Source organism: Podarcis melisellensis (genome assembly GCF_964234715.1).
Source record: "Podarcis melisellensis genome assembly, chromosome: W".
Classification (NCBI taxonomy): Eukaryota; Metazoa; Chordata; class Lepidosauria; order Squamata; family Lacertidae; genus Podarcis; species Podarcis melisellensis.
The window spans coordinates 30519344-30541933 of NC_138535.1; the positions used below are offsets into that span (position 1 = coordinate 30519344).

Consider the following 22590-nt stretch of genomic DNA (forward strand, 5'->3'; position numbering starts at 1 on the left):
GTATAGGGGCGAGCTGTGGTTTTGTGGCCTGTGTCAGCCAGATCTGTGTAGGGATTGCAGGGGGGTGCAGCATCCCCCTGCACCCCCCTGCAATCCCTACACAGATCTGGCTGACACAGGCCACAAAACCACAGCTCGCCCCTATACACGAAGCCAAGCCAGAGCACAACTAAGTGCAGTACAGCCATCTTCTCAGAAAAACTCTTCACAAAGTTCAAGAGGTCAAGACACAAAGACTTTAGCAACCAATCCACACCTAATGACCCACCTAAGTGGTACTCAGGATATCACTCAAGAAATCACTCAAGATATCCCTCAAGTAATTAAGGAACAAAAGAAGAAAAGGCACACTAGCCTGGGAACTTCCTCTCTGCCCAGAACATTGGAGGCTATACACCACACCCCCTCAACAGTATTTATAGGAACTCAAACACTGAGATCCTGCTCTGTTCCAGTAACAAGAAGCCGAAAGCACCAGCCTGAAGATGACGAGTGAGACCTCGTCGAAACGTCGCCTAGACACCCCAACTTTTACACGGGAAGACACCCGAGGACACCAAAACCTGCATTCCTGTACCCGTGAAAATCTACGAAAGCATATATATATATATATATATATATATATATATATATATATATATATATATTCTTTTAAATAACCAATCAAGTCTTTAAAAGTCAGACCTTGTCTATGGTCCATCAAACTTACAAATGCGCTAAAGCGTGGTCCAAGTGATGATAACAAAAATGCTATCTTTGTATCTTCATCCAAAGCTTTGGGAGTCAGATCAATGCTTTGAATAATCTCAGTAAACTTGTTGATGTGCTCTGTGAATTCCTCTTTTGAATTCATCCTCAATCTGGTTAATTTACACACCAGGTTTCTGAAGCAGTTTATGCTAGATTCTCCATACACGCGCTCAATATCTCTTAAGATTTGAGATGCATCATCTGTACTATTTATTAATGATAGCTGCTCATCATGACGTCCACTCAAAATTATGTGTCTAGCTTTGCTGTTCATGCATTTCCAACCACTTATCTTGGCTAAAGCTTCCCCAGATGATCCTGTAGGCTGAGGCTTTAAAGCTTCCAAAATGTCCTTATAATCTAAACATGCTATCAAGCGCTGCTTCCAGTGTATGAAATTGTGTTCATTCAGCACAGGCATTCCTAGCTTTGCATCACTATCAAAAGCTGCTCTAGCCATCTTAAAATCCAAAATTTGAAAATTCTTCAAAATTCTTCAAAATTTCAAAATTTCTCAAAATTTTAAAATCAAAATCTCAAAAATCTCAAAATACAAAACAGTCCTTCACTGCCTTGGGTCACTGTGAACTCTGAGGGAAGGGGGGGGGTTGCTTAATCCCCACTGCACAATGGAACAAAGGACCATGTGCTTACCAGGAAGTTAACTCAGAAAAATACTACTCAACTCAAAATCACAATCCAATGCAATCCTTCAGAAATACGCAGAAATATGCAATACTGGGCCCATAACCCTTTGTGGGAATGTTCAGGGTACAGGAGAGGATATATTGACTAATTATATCCTTATCCAACTTGTGCTAACAAGTTCCCAAAATATCAGCAGAGTTTATAAAATTCCCCTTTAAGTTCGCAACGGTAACGTGTGCACAGGTTCGCTAGAACCTCTATAATAATTACTCTGGTAATTTCCCCCTTTTGATCCCTCTTAAAATTCAAGACACAACACAGTCTTTATAAAAGTATAAAAGAGTTTACTCACATTCTGTTCACAATATGATCCTAGAAGGCAGACAGGCTTAAAAAGGTAAAATACATTTAGAATCTATCTATAGGAAGATAGTCCTTTCCTCCTCTCTTGGCTGAGAGCCAAGAGGGCATCCTGCTTCTTCGAAAGATGAAGATGAGAGAGGCAAGAGGCAAGAAAGAGAGATGGCTGCCTGCCCTGTGCTTTTATCATTTACCTGCACAGGTGAGGCCACACCCACCTCTGGTCACATGCGGAGGAAGTCCGTCCCAGGACGTTTACCTGCTTGCTGGACTGACATCCCTCCCCATGTTCTAACATGTACACTCTAGGAATGTTGTCATTGACTGGGGGGTTGGCTCCAAGATGGCGATGAGGTAAGACGCATTTGCCGGAGCTCATCTTGAATCCTCCTTAAATTTGTGTTGTGGCTCCCAGCCTTTCAAGTTCTTGCTGAAGATTGTACCAGGGTGTTGGAGTCCATGCTAGGAGTTCACATTGCCGATAACTGTGAAGCCTGCATCGTAAATCAGCTTTAATGAGCAGATAATTGTATTCTCCGGCAGCCTCGGAAGCAGCCTTCGACTCACTGGTCTCCCGCCAGCTCACATTCAGCTGTATTGCTATTTCTATTACTTTTTATCACCTTTTAACCACTGCTATTTTTAACGATTCATTTTAAACGACTCATTTTAAACGACTCATAACGATGGGTCAAGGCAAACGCCTAAGAGACTGTGACGAGGCTTTGCCCTCCCCAAGAGCCAAACAATCAAAAACCGACCCCCCCGTGTCTGGCAAATGGAGTGACCCCACAGAACACTGCTATAGGGTGAAAACCCAGAACCGTTTCTACCCTCTAATGTCCCCAGAAACAACGTCAACACTGGAGGAATTATTTTCACCTCAGATTAAAACTACAAACGGAGGAGGAAGGAGTGTCCCACTGAAGGTGGTACAGGTCACCGGAACTGAGGACTGCGCAAGACAAGAACAACATGAACATCTCCATCTTGTGGTCAGAACCCTAAATTGCATATTCAAGAAGATTGATGTGCTATCCTCCCAGCTATGTAACCTCGAACAGAAAATTGATAACCTCTGGTTAAAGCCTAAGCCATCTGTAGATACGGGGGAATTGAAGTTCCGGAGAGCCTTACCCTCAACCCAAAAAGGAAGTGTGATTCCTAAATATAGACCAAATCCTGCACTGAAACATCAAGCATTGTCCCTGCAACCTAAGAAAATCTGCCTAAACATTGGGGCAGGGTCAGCAAGGTGGCTCACTCTGGATGGGGTCAAAAAGCATCTAAGCAATCTCCTAAACATAGAAACCACACAATGTGATCTCATTGCAGTATTACCTTTGAACCAGCACTTCAGGCCACAGAAAGTGATGCTTGCGTTTTACTCTCCAAGGATCCCTTCAGCTATCATCAGGCAGAAATCACTCTTGGCTAGGTACGATATCACCCCAACAAGAGTTTTTATGGATAGTAAGATCCACCCCCTTCTACTCGCCGGTCACGGCAAGGAGCGGACTCTGTCGGAGAGGTCGGGAGTACCTCGGGACATCGAGCCTCCTCTCCCGGAGGACATCCATCCGCACCGAAACCGGACTTACTCTACGCCCCCACGAGCTCTAAAGAAACCCACTGGTGCAAGTAATCTTCTGACCCCGCCGGAGGAAAGAGAGCTTTTAGCCACCTTTGGCGACCTCCCACCGAGGGAACAACAAGAAATAATTGATAGACTAGAAGTACTTAATCATCAGCTCATACATGTCCAGAAGAACGGAAAAGTCCTGCTCACTTCTCTGGATAATCCTGCCAGCTCTTCGGAGCCGTGTTTTAAGGAAGCAGGAAGTCTTCCTTACCTTAGTCCAGTTCCTAAACCCATGCCTCCCCCACTTGAGGGCAAAGCCCACCGATGCTTGGCAGACCCAGGTTTTGTCTCACAATTAGGCCCCTCATCTCTACTCTTGATGAACTTTGACTCGCCCTCCAAGAGTTCCCCGCTGAAGAGTGTAGCCCAGAGTTCCTTCCACCAAAACAATTCCTTACCAACTAATCCATCAATGCCGGAACTGGAGTCCTCATATTCCCCTGAGCGGCATAGACCCGACATACAAACGGTACCAGTACCCCAAGTATCCCCAGTATCTTCGCTAGCATCAGGCCAGGGGAGTGTTCCACCTACATCAAAAAATGGCCCGGATTTGATTGAAGACCCGGCCGGACATATAAATCAAATGGTTTCATCGGCGATCTTTAGACCTCGCGGTGGGGCAGTCTCAGCAAATCCTGTGGAGTTTCCCACTGAAGTGTCCGCCCTTGGGTCAGCCAGCAGGAGACCCGTCCTGCTACACCAGTCAGAACACCTCACTACCAACTTCAAGACTAGGTACCCTCAGCAGGTGCCAGCCGTGCAAAGTAAAATAACTGACTTTTTTGTGGGGTCTGCCCTGCCCCCTATGGACACACATCTCTCCCTGAAATGACAGCGAATTGGACACAACAGGAACTCCCCCCATCAGTCCTCAGCTGGAACATTGCGGGCTGGAGGGGAAAAAAACTTGATCCAGAATTCTTGGAGTATATTAACCTGTTTCATATCATCTTGTTCCAAGAATCGTGGGAAGTAGAGAAAATTGTCCTAAATGGCTTTGAGCTTCTAGAACTCCCTGCCTGCCCCTCCCTGAAAGGAGGCCACCCTAAAGGGGGCCTAATAATAGGCATCTCCCTCAACCTACATTCTAAACTTACCCTAGTGCAGGCCTTGCCTCCTTACGCCCTTACCGGGCTCATTGCGGGGGAAAAGATCTCACTTCTAGTTACAAATGTCTACTTGCCACCTGGGGGTTCTTCCCCCGAACTTGGCTCTAAATGGGGCTCGCTAGAAGAGCATCTGCTCTCATGCTACGTTAAGTTTCCTAATACCCCGGCCATAATAGGTGGCGATTTCAACGCCCGCACAGCAGCAAACTGGGACTCGCTGACCAAAGCCAAATGGTGGGTTACTCCAAACCTTGATAATTATGATCTGGAACATATCATGAGGAGAACTTCTAAAGACCACAGAGCAAATGAGGCTGGAGTACTCCTCTATCAAATGGCCATCCGTTTAAATCTGGTCCCTTTAAATGGCACATGTCTCCCTGACATTCCTGGGGATTTTACCCACCTGAGCGTTAAATCAAACAGCGTCCTCGATTACCTGTTGGTCTCCAGGGATCTACTTAAGTGCATTTCCACCTTTAAGATCGAGAATATACAATCTAGTGATCATCTTCCCCTTGTAGCCAAGCTCTCCCTGAACTGGCAGTCAGAGGCTCATAGACATGCGACCCAGATGGTAACCAACGAATCTCTCCAAGTAAGAGGAATCAAATGGTCGGAGACCCAGGCTCAAAGGTACCAGGAATTCTTTCAAAAAGTAATCCTCGGGCCCCATCCCAACATAGGCTCTGCCTCAGACGAGCATAGCATAGTGCTGAAATACTTCCACCATCATACGACTGACCTTACGTCCTTCTTCAGGCTACCACCCAAGATATTAAATCGAAATGAATATACTTACGGTGCCCCCTGGTATAATTCTCAGTGTAAACAAGCAAGACAGCGCCTCCGTGCTATATATAATGTATATAAGACCTCCGATGCAGCTACTCTGCCAGCTAGTTATGCACAAGCCAAGCCAGTTTACAAACGCACGCAGAAAATTGCCAAACGTGAGTGGCAACACAATCGATGGCAGGCTTTGATTACTGCTGCAAAATCACACAGATCCAGGGAATTCTGGTCTTTGATCAACAGAAGGGTGAGGAAATACCCAAGGGCAGTCATCCCTGCACCGACATGGGAACTGTTCCTGAAGAAATGCTTCTCACAGGCAGATGCTCCCTCCGACCACCTGACGCATCTGTTTACCCACCTACCTATTTGGCCTTCCACTGATCCTGACGAAATAGCCAAGCTAATAGCTCAGCTGAAACCGGGTAAAGCCCCAGGGCCCGATCTGATCCCTGCTGAAGCCATTAAACTACACCCAAAATGGTGGGCTGGCATCTTGGCCAAAACCTTCGATGCAATCAACGCTTCTGGCCTCATCCCCAAAATATGGAAGGAGGCCATTATAGTACCAATTCATAAAAAAGGTTCTCCAATGGAGCCGGAAAACTACCGTAACATCAGCCTCCTTTCGATCATAGGGAAAATTTATGCCAGCTTTTTGCTGACTAAACTACAGCGATGGGTAGATGAGACTAATCAGATTGGCCACGAACAAGCAGGGTTCAGAATTAAACACTCTACAACCGATCATGCGATAGTTCTTTACCATCTGGCACGAAAGTACTCCTCTCCCCCCCCCCCCCCGGGCTACCTCTGTGCTGCCTTCTTAGACCTAAAGGCAGCCTTTGACAGCGTTCCTAGAAATATTCTATGGGAGAAACTTGCGAAACAGGGCATTGATAGAAGACTCCTATGGCTTATAAGTCAGCTCCACGAAGGTAACCTTGCTAGAGTGAGACTTACTCCTGCGGGCGACCTCACTAATTCGATACCAATAAACAAGGGAGTGCGCCAAGGATGTATATTGGCTCCCTGTCTATTCAACCTATTCATCAGCGACATGCGAGCATCCCTAGTTAACTCATCTCCAAGTACACACGCGCCTAGACTTGCGGACTACCGCTGCCCTCTCCTTTTATATGCGGACGACGCGGTAATTCTATCTTGGACTAACCAGAGCTTTGAAGATCTTTGCCACGTATTCTCAACTCAACCAATTAACCATCAACCATGCTAAATCCAAGATTCTGATTTTCTCCAGAAGCCGGAGATTATACGAATGGAAGCTTGGCGGAGCAAAAATTGAGCAAGTCCTAAAATTTCAATACCTAGGAGTTATTTTTCAACACAATTTGGGGTGGAAAGCTCAAATTCAACACCTACTTAACAAGGCCAAAACTCTGTCATATGCGCTCCTCCGATTCTTTTTTTCGGATGGAGCTTTGCATGTTCCCTCGGCCCTAAAGGTGTTCAAGGCAAAAGTGGTTGTCGTGCTTGCCTATGCTGCCCCGCTTTGGGCTGTGATGACAGACCTTGCTCCTCTTGAGACACTGCAAAATCAATTCCTGCGTCGGCTCCTAATGCTCCCCCTGTGCGTAAGCAATGCAGCCATGCGACTAGAACTGAAGATCGCATCCTTAGAAACTTGCCTGTGGAAGCAAGTCTTCAATTATTGGTTATCATTGTGGCATAGATTACCAAACCACTACCTTGTCCAATGCTTATGGCGAGATGAATTCTCTAGCCTTTGGACTAGTAGAATTCATGCCAAACTCCTGAGTTACGGAATCTCTCCTTCAGATTCCCTAAAACTAGACCAAATTACTGCTCAAAGACTGATCCGCCAAAGACTGGATGACATCGATCTACAGCGAAACTATATGCTGGGGGGAGGTGTTTGTTCGCCCCAGAACATTGGTATCACTTTAACTTACTGCGTTCCATCATACCTCTCCTCCCTTTCGACTGTTGCCCATAGACTGGCCTTCACCAAAGCGAGGTTCAACGTTTTTCCCTCCAACGTCCTGAGACATAGATTCTCAAAGGGCCAAGCCCCCGCCACGTGCGAATGTGATAAGGAGACGCCGGAGTCGCTCCAGCACATCATGTTCACTTGCCCCCTGTTCAATGTGCCACGGGCAAATTTGTTGGGATCAATCATACAGAAACTAGAGGGTACCCCACCAAAATTCCACCTTGCCCAAATCTTGCAGGATAAGGATACTCATACGACCCTGAAAGTGGCAAGGTTCCTGGTCGCTGTCCTTACCCAAAAGCGACGCCAAGGAGCACTACAAGCTAACTAAGGCGTAGTATGCCATTCTATTTTATAGTATTTTAGTGTTATTGTGGTGTTTTAGCGGCTGTTTTTTTTTTTTCTTCCCACGTACACAAGCTGTTATTTATGTGTTGTTTTTACTTGTATGGGCCTATGGCCGTAATAAATATTGTTGTTGTTGTTGTTGTTGTTGTTGTTGTCATTGACTGCTCCTGTGTTTACATCCCACAGTCCCCCCACCAGTTCCCTGGCTCTGAGCCTTCTTCCCTTGGGGGATCCCCAGTTGGTGCCACCTGCCACTCCTATCTGCATCCAGCCGGCCCAGGACAGCAAGCAATGAACAGAGCTGGTAGACATCCCAGTACCTTGCATCTTCTAGGTGCAGCTGGTGCTCATCTTTGTCAGGAAGGACCAGCTCAGCCGCATCAAGGAAGTGATGAGGGAGACAGTGGCCACAGGCATCATGGGGAAGATGGGGAGTAGACCCTGACAGCAGAATTCCCTACGTCGATCTTTCTGTCTGTCTGTCTGTCTATCTGTTTTTCTAATCTCTGCCAACCAGTTCCCCCTCTTTCCTGCTTGCTCACTAACAGCCATCTTTGCTCCGCCCCTGCAGGGTAACAAGGGGTGTGTGGCCGTGAGGCTTGTCTGCAACAATACCAGCTTCTGCATGGTCAATTCCCACCTTGCTGCCCACGTGGAAGACTTCGGGCGCCGAAACCAGGATTACAAGGATATCGGTGCCCAGATGATCTTCCTGCCCCCTGACCAGGGTCTGCCGCAGCTGACAATCATGAAACACGAGTGCGTTTCGAGGGCTTGGAGGGAGAGAGCCTTGGCTGATGTAACTTGCTGGTCTCCGCTATCTGGAGAAGCAAATTGAGTCATGTTTCTGTAACTTTCCTGCCTGTGTGTAGCTCAGGGTAGGCAGCATTTGTTGTTGTTTAGTTGTTTAGTCGTGTCCGCCTCTTCGTGACCCCGTGGACCAGAGCACGCCAGGCCCTCCTGTCTTCCACTGCCTCCCGCAGTTTGGTCAAACTCATGCTGGTAGCTTCAAGAACACTGTCCCACCATCTCGTCCTCTGTCGTCCCCTTCTCCTTGTGCCCTCCATCTTTCCCAACATCAGAGTCTTTTCCAGGGAGTCTTCTCTTCTCATGAGGTGGCCAAAGTCTTGGAGCCTCAGCTTCAGGATCTGTCCTTCCAGTGAGCACTCAGGGCTGATTTCCTTCAGAATGGAGAGGTTTGATCTTCTTGCAGTCCTTGGGACTCTCAAGAGTCTCCTCCGGCACCAGAATTCAAAAGCATCAATTCTTCGGTGATCAGCCTTCTTTATGGCAGGCAGCATTGTGCTCTCCAAATGTTGATTGACCAAAATTCCCATAATTGCTAAGAATTGGCCTTGCTGACGGGCTCATGAGAGTTCCACTTCAGCAACACCAGGAGGGTGCAGTGTCGGCGATCCCTGCTGCTGCAGCTGCACCACTAAGGTTTCTACTAGAGCAGCCAGAAGTGCCCAGCACTGTAGGCTCCTGCTTCATTCAGAGCAGGCAGATACTAAACATCTGTGGAAGCGAGTGCTGGGCTTCATTCATTAATTTCTGTTTATTGTGGGGATTTCTTCCCCAGAGTGGCTAATTTAAAATAATAATCAGAAATGCACCTCAAGATAATTTAAAGCATTTAAACAGTACCTTAATAGCAGCGGATCTAAAGAGAGCAACATAAACCGAGTGGCAGAGATGTATTAGATGAGATTATAGCAAATGTGGGCAACTTCTCCAGTGATCGGGGTGGGTGTCCCACAGGGCAGGTGCCACTACTCAGAAGGCCCTCTGCCTGGTTCCCTGTAACTTCGCTTCTCACAGTGAGGAAAGGGCCAGAAGGGCCTCGGTGCTGGACCCTGATGCCTGGGCTGAACAATGGGGATGGAGACACTCTTTCAGGGCTGAGGCCATTTAGGGCTTTAAAGGTTGGCGCCAACACTGAGAATTGTGCTCAGAAACGTCCTGGGAGCCAACGTAGGATGCAAAAGGGTGGTTTTGCAGTTGCTCATAGTGTCGGGGGTATATTCTGGTGGTTGTTAACAGTTTGTATGGATTATTGGTACATATAACATTGTCTATTGGAGGTATGGCTAACCTGTGGTCTGCCGGATGTTACTGAGCTGCAGTTCCTGTTGGCTCCAGCCATCATGGCCAGTAATCAGGGATGATGGGAATTGTAGTTCTGCAGCATTGTGAGGGCCACGTGTCTGCTACTCCTGAGTTAGAGGATTTTCCTGTCGTGTGATGCAGCAAAGTAATTTAAGATGACACGGGGCAAAAATGCACAAGCATCCTGTACCTTTAAGAATTGGGTATAAGATAGGATTTCAGCAGGCATACCCCTTTTTTGCACTTGGCTAACCTACTAGTAGGGACGCGAGTGGCGCTGTGGGTTAAACCACAGAGCCTAGGACTCGCCGATCAGAAGGTCGGCGGTTCGAATCCCCGTGATGGGGTGAGCTCCCCTTGCTCTGTCCCTGCTCCTGCCAACCTAGCAGTTCAAAAGCACGTCCAAGTGCAAGTAGATCAATAGGTACTGCTCTGGCGGGAAGGTAAACGCTGTTTCTGTGTGCTGTTCTGGTTCACCAGAACCGGCTTAGTCATGCTGGCCACATGACCTGGAAGCTGTACGCCGGCTCCCTCGGCCAATAACGCGAGATGAGCGCCGCAACCCCAGAGTCGGTCACGACTGGACCTAATGGTCAGGGGTCCCTTTACCTTTACCTTTAACCTACTAGTACTTCACCTTGGTCTTCCAGCACAACAGTGGCTGTTAATAGACTCCATTGTCAGGCAACAGGGGGTCTTCTGCTTCTCTGCTGATAAGCAATTTCTTTTTGGCTTTAGCTAAACATTCAGCGTACCCAAAAGACAGCTTTTGCTGATTTCACAGAGGGAGAGATCAAGTTCATCCCGACGTACAAATTCGACTCTAAAACAGATCCTGCTTGATAGTTGAGCCTTTGTAAGTAAGTCCTCTCAATCATTCTTCTGCAAGGCTTGTTTGTTTTTCCTAGTCTGCTGAGATGCTAGTAGTGTCCTGCCTTTCCATCCTCCTGAGCAGGCTAGTAAAACATATATTTTAAACATGGCTTTCTGCTAAGCAAGCTGTTGGAGGAGGGCTAGAGTTGAGGGCTGGACGGACTTCCTTTCCTCTGCAGCCAGAATGGACACCAAGCCACGGAGGAAGAGAGAGATCCAGCTCTCCTTCACCTGCTCACTTTGCTTGCATGGAATTCCCGGTTGCCAAAGGCTGCTAGGCGAGTTGTGAAATGCAAGGCTGTGATATGTTGTCTTCCTCAAGCCATCCCTGCTCAAAGTCTCTGGAAATGTTTTGGCTCCTTTTCCACAAGCAGCCTTTCCCCCACATTTGTCCTGATAATCAGCATCCTGTTTCATGGCGTGTTTAAGCAGAGAATCCTGTTTGTGTCAAGGAAGTCTGGGAATGAGACTTGGTGCTCTCTCAAGATGAGTCTGCCAGGGCATAAGAGCATGAGAGCAGCCCTGCTGGATCAGGCCATTGGTCCATCTGGCCCAGCATCCTGTTCTCACATTGGCCAATGAGATGCCTCTCGGGGAGCCCACAAACAGGACCTGGGTGCAACAGCACGCTCCCCTCCTCCAAGCCATACTGCTTCTCTTGGTGGAGTATGTTCTCTGGCCATTATGGCTAGTAGCCATTGAGCCTCACCATCCAGGATGTGGCATATTCTTGTGGTTCTTGACAACTGTCAGAAGCCACCTAGGCCTGCTAGTTTCATTGCTCTTGCTGTGGTAATGGGGAAATCAAAAGGACAGGCGGAACATGTAGTGACGAAGCCGGAAAACGGCAGGCTCCTTTGGGCAGCATTTCAGGTGCCAGAAAGGGTCTTTTGGATCACTGAAAAAATAGTGTCTGAACAAGAATAACGGGGCCCCTTGCTTTGGGGAAGGATCATCATTTGGTGGTGTGCCATATGCTTTGTATGCAGAGTCTCAAGTTGAAAGGCACCTCCACCTGAAAAAGGATTGGGCCACAGAGAGCTGCTGCCAGCCAGAGGAGACTTAATTAATGAATTGTGGGGTTGGAAGGGATCACGAGGGTCATCTCGTCCAACCCCCTGCAATGTAGGAATCCAAACTGGGGGAGGTCAGAAAATCATTCTGACCTGGTAGAAGGCAGCTTTTGATTTCCTGACAACTCTCCCCATGAGGCAAAATGCCTGCACACCTGCAAGGTCCGCCCCTTCAGAAGTTGGACTCCCAAGCCCCATCATCTCCAGCTCTTGACCGTGGTCAAGATCACAGGCCGTGTGTGGAGCCAAAGTTTGACTGTGTGAGCCTTGTGTGTTGCCTCAGCCAGTCCAACTGTCTCCTTGCAGTGGGAAGTGCCGTGTGCCAGCATGGTGTGAGCCAATCCTCTGGCGAGGAGGCAGCGTGAATCAGCTCAGCTACCGAAGCCACATGGAATTGAAAAGGAGCGACCACAAGCCCGCCAGCTCCCTCTTCCTCACAGGGTAACACCTGCCCTGGCCAGGGCTATCGTCTATTCAGGCTTTTTAGTTGCCTGCTACGTGGCACCTCCTCGAATCTGGGCAGGCCCTGACCAACAACCAGGCCCCTTTCCACAGAGCTCCTCCTTGGCCAATGACTTCCGGTGCAAGGAGTGGACAGGTTTTGGCTCTGTTAAATCCCTAGGCTTCCATTCTCCACTGTTCTGAGTACACGCTGCTCCTGCAGGCATGGCAGACCACATGGGCTGAACTGTATACCTTAACCGTTGGCTCCATTCATGCAATGGAGCTTTGTGGTACTTGGCTTGAAGAAGAAGAAGAGAAGAGTTTGGATTTGATATCCCGCCTTTCATTCCCTTTAAGGAGTCTCAAAGTGGCTAACATCCTTTCCCTTCCTCCCCCCCCCCAACAAACACTCTGTGAGGTGAGTGGGGCTGAGAGACTTCAGAGAAGTGTGACTGGCCCAAGGTCACCCAGCAGCTGCATGTGGAGGAGCAGAAACGCGAACCTGGTTCCCCAGATTACGAGACTACCGCTTTTAACCACTACACCACCCTGCCTCTTTCACGGTTGGGAACAGGGGGGTGCATCAGGCCTTTCTGCTCTTAACTCATACCCCCCCCTTTAGTCCATAGCTCCAACAAATGTGCTCTGCCCCCCCCCAATAGGTGAAGGTTGTGGATGACCGACGGTACCAGAAAGTGTTTGAGGATATTGTTCAGTTGATGGACAGGATGGAGAACGAATTCCTTCCCTCCCTGGAGGGAGGTAAAGACGAATAGGAAAGGAAAAGTTCTAGACAAGAATCTGATCTTAAAGGAGAATTAATAAAGATGTTTACTGAACTTAAATCTGAGCTTAAATCAGAAATACACAAAAGTGAGAAAAATATTGAGACAAAATTGGAACAAGTGGATAAAAAAATAGATGTGACGGTGGAAAAAATAGATGAAACTATTAATGAAATTAAGGGTCAGATGAAAGATATGGTAAAAAGGACACAAAATTTAGAAGAGGGGGCTAAAAAGAATAAAACAGATTAAAGAACTGAAGAAGGGGGAGAAAACAAATTAAAGCAGAGGTGTTAGAAGTTAACAAAACTCAAGAGGAATTGTGGGATGCTATTGCAATGAAGATGGTTGGATAGTGTTTTCGAGGTTACCAGCATGTGTTTGACCAAACTGCGGGAGGCAGTGGAGGACAGAGGTGCCTGGCGTTCTCTGGTCCATGGGGTCACGAAGAGTTGGACACGACTAAACAACTAAACAACAACAACAACATTGCAATGAATGAACTGAGACAAAGGGAGACTAATCTCAGATTCAGATTGGTCCCAGAAGCACAAGAAGAAGAAATAAAGGAGAAATTGATTAAAGAAATTGCTATTTGGATGGAGATGCAAGAAGAAGATGTGGCAAAGATGGTACATAATGCCTTTAGAATCAAAGTAAGGACAAATAAAGTGAAGAAATTCCCAGGAGATTGTTTGGTAATATTTAAAGATAGAGAAATGAGAAATTTAATTTTTGCAAAAAAACAGGGAGAGAAGATTGAATATTGGGGGGAATAACATAATCATTTTTAAAGATGTCCCACTTTGCTTGTTGAAAAAACGCAATCAATACCAACAGTTAGTGCAAGCTCTCAGGAAAAACAATATTGAATTTAGATGGGAGTTCCCAGAAGGACTTTCATTTGCTTACAAAGGGAAAAGACACAGAATAACAAGACTGGATGAACTGGACAAATTTTTGAGAAGGTACAAAGAATTGGGAAGTGAAGAAACTGCACCAATGGGGGCAGGAGCTGAAGGAGAAGACTCGCAAGATTCGGATGAGGAGAAGGTAGAGGAAGAGGAAGAAGAGGGGAAAATAAATTAAAAACTAAACAGAAGATATTATGGCGTTGAAATTATGGACCTGGAATGTTAATGGGATAAATGAGGGGAAAAAACCGGAACAAAATTCAACATTTGAAAAAACAAAATTTGGACATTATCTGTTTGCAAGAGACTCATGTGATGAGGAGACATAGAAAAATTTTGGTGAATAAAAAATTAGGGAATGAATTTATTTCATCGGACAAAATTTTAAAAAGAGGAGTGGTTCTATATATTAACAATAAAATAGAAGCCCACCAGATTTTTAAAGATGAACAAGGTAGAATTGTGGCAGTACAAGTCAAATGGCAAGGTGAAAAAATAATAATCGTCGGAGTGTATGCACCTAATGAAAATAAAATGGATTTTTTCAGAGACTTAGAAGAGAAATTATTTGAATATATTGATCAAAAAATTATAATAATGGGTGATATGAACGCACTGGTCTCAATGGAGATGGATAGATTAAGAGCATCAGGAAAATCAAAAGAAGGGAAGTTACCAAAGACTTTTTTTTTCGATGGTAGAGAATTGCAATTTAGTTGATATCTGGAGATTGAAACACCCATTGGAAAAACAGTTTACCTATCAATCAGAAGCAAATCAATCAATGTCAAGAATCGATCAAATATGGATAACAAATGACCTTACAACAAGAATCTTAAAGATCGAAATACAACCTAAGATGAATCAAGGAACAAAAACAAGTATAGTTTGGGACGCTGGCAAAGCAGTCATGAGAGGTTTTTTTATACAACAGAATGCAATTAAAAACAAATATAGAGAGAAAGGGAAAAAAGAAATTTTAAAACAAATTATGGAAAATGAGAAGAAACCTAATGATAAAAAATTGAAACTTAACATAAGAACATTACAAGCGCAATTCTCTATGATAATAAACAAGGAAGTGGAATGGAACATCAAAAGGATGAGACAAAAGTATTTTGAAAATGCAAATAAATCTGGGAAACTACTAGCGTGGCAGATTAAAAAAAGGAAAGAACAAAGTATGGTACATAAGATTGTGGTTGAAGATAAAGAGATTGATGACCCGAAAGGAATAAGGAAAGGATTTGTGGACTTTTATAGACAACTATACAAGAAGAAGGAGAAAGATAATCTAAAGAAAATAGAAAAATACTTGAAAGAGATAGGGGTGCAGAAAATTCCGACGAAAGAGAGAAGTAAATTAAATGAGAGAATAGAAATAGAAGAAATAAGAAATGCAATTAAAGAATTAAAAAGTGGAAAGACCCCAGGGCCGGATAGATTCAGTGCAAGATTTTACAAAGAAATGAAGGACATCCTAGTTGTACCACTGAGAGAAGTAATGAATGATATATTAATAAAAAGAGAGATACCAGAAACTTGGAAAGAAGCATATATTACCTTAATACCCAAGCAAGACTCAGATTTATCTCAAGTTAAGAATTATAGGCCGATTTTGCTTCTAAATAATGATTATAAACTGTTTGCCAATATATTAGCAAATAGGATGAAAAAAGTGTTGAAGGGCTTGATACATGAAGATCAAGCAGGCTTTCTTCCTGGCAGACAAATGAAAGACAATATTAGGAATGTAATTAACGTTTTGGAATATTTGAATGCCAGGAATGATAAGCAAGCTATTATGATGGGATGATGAGCTGCTTGCGCGTAAAAGCTGGATCCCGCTGGGGTTTGGCTGGTCATCCAAACCCAGGCACTAACGGAGCTCCCCCAAAGCATGACTCCGCTAGTCGCTGGTAGAATCTGACAGTGGGCGGCTACGGAACTTACGCCAACATAAAAGTTGTTTGACAGACATGCGCCTTCGTGACTCTCTGCGTGACAGTTTCCGGCGAAGGGATGGAGTTCCTAAGGGAGGTCTAGTAACCTCTTCACTGTTTCCACTGGAAGTGTCCCAGAGCCCTTCCTCCGCAGTGACTCTGGCACTCCCCCTGCTGGTTCCCTCCGCTGCTGCAGAGTCTCTCCTATTCTGCTGGAGCCTGTCCACCACTTTTTCCTCGGATGACAGTTCCCTGACATCCACCTCCCCCCCAGGGCCCCCTTCACACCCCCCCACCTCCTCTCCCACTGGCGGTGAGGGCGGAAAGCCCCTGAAGGAGCTCTCCTCGTCATCCGAGGATTCAAACACTTCTAACCAAGGCGTACCGTCTCTCTCCCCGTCTTCCTCTTCTTCGTCGGAGTCGGCTTCCTCACCCACCCCTGACTCTGGGAACCCTTCAAACTCTCCTTCCTCATCGGTGGTCCCAAAGTGTTCCCTTCTAAATCGTGCCACGGGTTGCGGTTTTTTTGGAAAACGCTGGTGAAATGTTTCTATTAAAACCTCGTCCTTGACTACCTCTGCTGGTACCCAAGTGTTTTCCGACTCTACTTCCCCCTCCCATTCTACCAGATATTCCACCTGATTCCCCTTCCACCTGGAATCAATGATTCCTGCCACGTTCATGTCGCGTTCTCTCTCTTCTATCACGGGCGCTTGGGTGGCCTCTCTCTCACGCTCCCCCCACTCCCGTCCCTCTCGGTACGGCGACAGTAATGACCTGTGAAATACTGGATGTAATTTCATGTGACTGGGCAGTCTGAGTTTGAATGCTACTGGATTGACCTGCTGTATGACCTCAAAGGGTCCCAATCTTTTGGGTCTCAACTTCTTACTCCCCCCTTTGAACGGTAGACCTTGGGTTGACAACCACACCCGGTCTCCCACCCTTATGGTTTCACCTTCCCTCCTATTTCTGTCTGCTTGTTTCTTATATTCCTCCTTGGCTCTCTCTAAGTTAAGTTGGAGCTGACGGTGAATCGCTTCCATCTCTTCAAAAAACATTTCCGCCGCCGGCACACTCCACCTCTCCCCTCCCTCTCCTGGGAATGCCCGGGGATGGCACCCATAGTTTGCCAGGAAAGGACTCATTCCTGTGGACACATTCTCCGTGTTGTTGTAGGCAAATTCGGCCAGCGGTAGCTTATCTACCCAATCATTTTCTCTGTCCTTTATATAACACCTCAGGTATTGTTGTAAAATCCCGTTTGCCCTTTCCGCTTGCCCATTAGTTTCTGGGTGTCGGGCAGTGGAGAAATTGAGTTCTACTTGCAGTAAGCTCATAAGTTTCCTCCAGAACCTGGAAGTAAATTGTTTGCCTCTATCACTGACCACCCTCAAGGGGGCGCCATGCAACCTGAAAATATGCTCTACAAACAACTTGGCGGTCTCTTCCGCTGTAACCGCATGTGAACATGCTATAAAATGACACATTTTGGTTAATAGATCTACCACCACCATGACAGCTGTTTTGCCTTTGGATTTTGGCAGATCCGTCATAAAATCTATGGATACTGCCTCCCATGGCCTCTCTGGCGTGGGTAAGGGTTGTAATAGCCCCGCTGGCGCCACCCTCTCTCCTTTTGCTCGCTGGCACCTGTCGCAACCCCTGACATATTCCCGCACGTCCTCCCTCACCTTGGGCCACCAAAACTCCCTGGTAACCAACCACATGGTTTTGTGCTGTCCAAAATGCCCCGCTGTGGGGCTGTCATGCAACTGCTTGAGTACTCTCCCCCTCAGTTCCCCATCTGGTATGTACAGTGCCCCTTTGTAATATAACGCCCCGTTCTTTTCTTCAAACCCCCCTGTGTTCTCTTCTGTCCTCCTGAGTTCTCTGAGTTTCTCTTGGGCGTATGCATCGTTCTCCGTCCCTTCCATCAGTTCCCTTTGCCCCACCAATGCCGCCCCACACACCCAGCGGTCTTCAGATATTACATGCCTTGCCTCAGGCGCTCCCTCCCCCTCTAAGTACTCAGGTTTCCTGGAAAGGGCATCCGCTCTCACGTTCTCTGAGCCTGGCACGTAACGAATCTCAAAGTGGAACTTGGAGAACTCCTGAGCCCATCGCACTTGTCTCTGGTTCAGCACTCGAGCTGTTCTCCAATATTCCAGGTTTTTGTGGTCAGTTCGGACTTGAACCTTGTGTTGCGCCCCAATCAGCAAGTGCCGCCATTTCCGGAATGCTTCATGAATGGCGAGCAGTTCTCTGTCGTACACCGTGTAGTTCCTCTCGGATTTGTTCAATTTTCGCGAAAAGAATGCACACGGTCTCCATTCAGACGTATCCTTTCCCGGCTGGAGAAGCACGGCCCCCACCGCTCGGTCTGACGCATCAGTCTCCACTCTCATTGGTTTTTGTAGATCCACGTGCAGAAGCTGCTCTTCCGACGCAAACGCCTGCTTTAGGCGTTCGAACGCCTGCTGCGCTTCTTCCGTCCAAACAAATTTTTTTTTGCTACTAAGACAATCCGTGATGGGCGCAGTCAAATGGGCAAAGTTTTTGATGAACTTCCTATAGAAGTTTCCGAAGCCCAGGAACCTTTGCACGTCCTTCTTGGTCTTTGGTGTTTTCCATTCCAGTACCGCTTGAACCTTGCTGGGATCCATGGCCAATCCCTTGTCAGACAACCGGTACCCCAGGAATTCCACCTCCCTGGTATGAAACTGACACTTCTCCAGTTTCACCCACAGCCGGTTTTCTCGAAGTTTGCTCAGTACCTCTCTTACATCTCGCACATGCTGCTCCTCATTCTCTGAGTACACCAGGACGTCATCTAAGAACGCTACGCAGTTCTTGTAGAGCAATGGCCCCAGGACGTGATTCATGAATGATTGAAAACAGGCGGAGCCTCCTTGTAATCCGAAGGGCATAACGAGGTACTCAAAGGCCCCCAAGGGGGTGAACATAGTGGTCTTCCACTCATCCCCCTTCCTCACACGTATCAAGTTATATGCCCCCCTAAGGTCCAGCTTGGTAAAAATTTTCCCTTTTCTCACCTGTGTCAGAATGTCATCAATTCTAGGCATAGGGAAAGTCACTGGTTCTGACACTGCATTCAGGGACCTGAAATCACACACAAGTCTGGGCTTGCCCGTGTGTTTCTTGTCCACAAAGAACACTGGACTGCCCCCCACCGCTCGTGACTCTCTGATGAAACCTCGCTTAAGATTCTTGTCAATGAACTCCCTTAACTCCTGCATCTCACTGTCTGACATTGCATACAGCTTGCCCACTGGCAATTGTGCTCCTGGGAGTAAGGTGATTTGACAGTCAAAGGGTCTGTGCGGGGGCAGTTTATCTGCTTCTTTTTCGCTGAATACGTCAATTAAATCAGCGTATTGCGGTGGCACCTTCCCCTTGTCCATCACTTCCACCCCTGCTAGAGTGGCCCTGGCACCTGCCTGCGCCTCTCCCTCCTTGCAGTGTTCTAGGCAATGTGCTGATCCAAAGGAAACCACTCTCTGATGCCAGCCTACTAGCGGATCGTGTAGTGCCAGCCAGCTCATTCCCAAGATAATAGGGGCTCCTCCCAAGGTGGCTACGTTAAACGCAATCAGTTCTGTGTGCCGTGCCACCCTCATTATCATAGGTACAGTCTGTTGGCTCACTTCTCCTCCCAACAGCTCCCTCCCATCAATTGTGGTAACCTGCAAAGGCTTACTTAATGGGATAGTCTGTATCTGATGTTCCGCTGCAAACTCCTTACTCATGAAATTACATGAGCTACCTGAGTCCAATAGCGCTTTTATCTTTAGTGGGTGTCCGTTTGCCAGTTCCAGCAACACCTCTATCACAAGCGCTGGTCTTGGAGGTTCCGGCGTGGGCACGTTCACTACTCCCTGGCCTGGCTGCTGTGCCCTGATGTTGGCAACCAGGCGTTGGCTTTTACTTGTTCCTTCATTTCTCCCTCCTCCTTCCCCCCAACAGTTCCTGCCATCCCTTGCCATTCCTTCCTTTGCGGACAGACTCTGGCAAAGTGACCTGGCTGTTGGCAGAGATAGCATCTCTTGCCGCTCTTTCCCTCCTTCTTCCGCTCTTCCCTGGTGTTTGAAACTGCGCGCGTGCGCGCTGTTCCCAGTTCCATCGGCTCTGCTGGCGGGAAAGGCTGCTCCGGAATCTCTGGAATGCGGAAATCCTTCCAACGTTCCCCCTTTTCTTCCCGCTTTTCCATAGCTCTAGCTTCCTGGCGTGATCCTATGGACAGCGCTGCTTTAGTCAGCTGATCCATAGACTCCGCCCTAGGTGCCCGGGAAAGTTCATCCTTCACTGACGGAGACAGACCTTCTTCAAACATCATCTGAATAGGTTCACTAGCAAGGTCCCACCCCAGTCTGTGAATCAGCATGGTGAACTCAGTCCAGTACTCACGTACAGATCGGCTCCCTTGTTTACATGCCATTAACTTCCTGCGCACCACCCCCTGCTCAATCTCGCTGGAAGACATCAAGTCCATGGCGCGAAAAAACTTCATTGTGTCCTTTAAGATTTCGTTATTGGCTGCCATCAGGGGCCGAACCCAGTCCCTCACCCCTCCCTCTAGATGGCCAATCACGTACGCCACTCTAGAGTTCTCATCGGGGAAGTCATCAAACAGTAGATTGAGAGCATATTGCATCTCTGTCCTAAAGGCTTGATAGTTCCTGGGATCCCCCCCAAATTTCTGCACCAATCCAGGCACCCTTCTGGCAAGTGGGGTGGTTTTCCCCTTATCTGCATCTTGAGCCCTCCTCTCCTCTAGCCTCGCCGTTTGCAGTGCGAGCTGGACCTCCAACGCCCTATACCTTTCTTCCAGGCTTGGACCTGCTCCCGCTCCTCCTCCTGCTCCGGCTGGTTCGCTCATGATGCCCTCTGCTTGCACAAGCTGCTTTCGGAGACTGTCAGATTGCTATGATGGGATGATGAGCTGCTTGCGCGTAAAAGCTGGATCCCGCTGGGGTTTGGCTGGTCATCCAAACCCAGGCACTAACGGAGCTCCCCCAAAGCATGACTCCGCTAGTCGCTGGTAGAATCTGACAGTGGGCGGCTACGGAACTTACGCCAACATAAAAGTTGTTTGACAGACATGCGCCTTCGTGACTCTCTGCGTGACAGTTTCCGGCGAAGGGATGGAGTTCCTAAGGGAGGTCTAGTAACCTCTTCACTGTTTCCACTGGAAGTGTCCCAGAGCCCTTCCTCCGCAGTGACTCTGGCACTCCCCCTGCTGGTTCCCTCCGCTGCTGCAGAGTCTCTCCTATTCTGCTGGAGCCTGTCCACCACTTTTTCCTCGGATGACAGTTCCCTGACAGCTATGTTGATATTTGTGGATGCGGAAAAGGCCTTTGATAATATTTCTTGGGAATTTATGTTAAAAAACTTTGAAATGATGGATATTGGACAAGGAATTATGAATGGTATTGGGGCAATATATAGAGACCAAAGAGCAAAATTAATAGTTAACAATGTGGTAATAGAAAACATAAAAATAACCAAAGGTACTAGGCAAGGATGTCCACTTTCACCACTGTTATTTATCACGGTACTGGAAGTCCTTTTAAGAGCAATAAGAGGCAATGAACAGATAAAAGGGATAATGGTAGGAAGTAAACAATATAAGGTTAAGGCCTTTGCCGATGACTTGGTACTAACTTTGGAAAATTCGACAAATACTGTAACAGAAGTTTTGAATGAAATAGAACAGTTTGGCCAATTGGCGGGATTTATTTTGAATAAGAAAAAGACAAAAATGTTTAGTAAAAATATGGATCGAGAAACTATCGATAAAGTGCAGCAACAATTAGAAATAGAAGTGGTAAAGAAAGTTAAATATTTAGGAGTTTGGTTAACACCCAGAAGTATTGATTTGTATCAGAATAACTACATACCAACCTGGAGTAAGATTAAAAAAGACTTAGAGGTGTGGGAAAGAATGAAATTCTCATTTTGGGGAAGAATTGCAATAATAAAAATGAACGTGCTACCAAAGATGTTATTTTTATTTCAAACCGTTCCAGTAATCAGGGGGGCAGCTATCTTTAAAAATTGGCAAAGAGAAATTTCAAGGTTTATATGGCAGGGTAAGAAGCCGAGAATAAAGTTTAAGCTACTGACTGATATAAAAGAAAGAGGAGGCTTCGCCCTGCCGGACCTGAAATTATATTATGAAGCATCTTGCCTCTGCTGGTTGAAGGAATGGATGAAATTAGAAAACACTGATTTGCTAGATCTAGAAGGTTTTGATAATAGATTTGGGTGGCATGCTTATTTATGGTATGACAAAAAGCGAGTACATAAAAGTTTCGAAAACCACACCATAAGAAGGTCTTTGATAGAGGTTTGGGAAAAGTATAAAAACTTGTTGGAAGTAAAAACTCTGTATTGGTTGTCACAACTAGAGGCACTGAGTGTGAAAAAAATCAATATGAAAGGGGGATGGGCAACATATCAGAACCTAATAACAAAAACAGAAGGTAAATGGAGGCTGAAGTCGTTTGAGGTAGTTAAGGAACATGTTAATGATTGGCTGCATTATTTTCAAATCAATGAAATGTTTAAAAAAGATCTAAAACTAAGAGGTTTTGAGGATAAAGAGTCGAAATTTCAGAAAGAAATAATAAACAGTGATATTAAAGTTTTGGCTAAAATGTATAAGATATTATTAGAATGGTATACAAAGGATGAAGAGGTAAAATTGGTTATGATTGACTGGGCCAAAGATTTTGGATATAATATACAAATGGAGGATTGGGAGAAATTATGGAAAGAAGGTTTAAGATTCACTGC

At 46.4% G+C, this 22590-nt stretch overlaps 1 pseudogene across 1 annotated transcript in view; it reads left to right on the top strand.

The window, feature by feature from the left end:
• Positions 1-5086: 5086 nt before the first annotated feature.
• Positions 5087-22590, top strand: part of LOC309361242 (inositol polyphosphate 5-phosphatase OCRL-like) — a 30554-nt pseudogene continuing 13050 nt past the window's right edge. Inside the window, exons 1-4 of the transcript in view lie at positions 5087-5110; positions 10478-10571; positions 11973-12126; positions 12792-12902. The product of the transcript in view is annotated as an inositol polyphosphate 5-phosphatase OCRL-like (transcript). The remainder of the gene's footprint in view (positions 5111-10477; positions 10572-11972; positions 12127-12791; positions 12903-22590) is intronic.